Source organism: Octopus bimaculoides, chromosome 28, assembly GCF_001194135.2.
Source record: "Octopus bimaculoides isolate UCB-OBI-ISO-001 chromosome 28, ASM119413v2, whole genome shotgun sequence".
NCBI classification, from domain to species: Eukaryota; Metazoa; Mollusca; class Cephalopoda; order Octopoda; family Octopodidae; genus Octopus; species Octopus bimaculoides.
Genome location: NC_069008.1, coordinates 7350747 through 7351473, shown reverse-complemented (window position 1 = coordinate 7351473; position 727 = coordinate 7350747). Strand labels below are relative to the sequence as shown.

At 52.8% G+C, this 727-nt stretch overlaps 1 protein-coding gene across 1 annotated transcript in view; it reads left to right on the top strand.

The window, feature by feature from the left end:
- LOC106872552 (zinc finger protein 850) overlaps positions 1 to 727 on the top strand; it is a 17372-nt gene that overhangs the window by 5748 nt on the left and 10897 nt on the right. The window lies entirely within an intron of this gene.

Below are 727 nucleotides of genomic sequence, written 5' to 3'. Positions count from 1 at the left end.
GCATCCAACTCCGCCACGTTAATATGGTTGCAGTCATCCATCTTCCTGAGCCAGGCTGCATCTTCCACCATGGTGCCTCCCATTCCCAAGACAACTCCTATTGCGATGCTACTGGCATCACACCAAACGATCCCACTCTTTGATTTGGGAACATACCAACTGCCCCCCACTGGATCCTCTGCTCTCACTCTGACCAAGACTCCCTGCATCATGTCGGTCGTTTTCTCCCCAACTCTGTCATTCCACTTTGCTCCTTTGGCTCTTCTCTTGATGAAGCTACATGCTGTCCGAAGCCATCCTGCAACTGGGTAGTGTCCCACCAGCTTCCTGCACACCGAGAACAGTTCTCGTCTACTCACGCTGGTGCCCAGTTCAGGGATCTCGTTCCTACGCCGAAACACCAACGCACTAGCCCTGTCTCTCCGTAGCTTGAGGCCCAGTGCAGTGCCTCCCTCCATGGCCTCTGGTGGCTTGGCGACCAGTCCGAACTTCTTCAGGTGGCCTATGACCTCCGTTGCTGGCATTATGGTTTCATCCACAAGGATGTCATCAATGTACGAATTGGTGGCCCTTTTTACTCTGTCCACCTTTCCCAGGATGGCCTTGAGAATTGTTGCCATAATTTTTGGCACTGAATTTAGCCCAAACCCCAGCCTGGTCAAACAGTATGTCCGGCCCTTATACCTGACAAGCTGATGCTTCCACAGTCTCTCAGCCACATGCACCT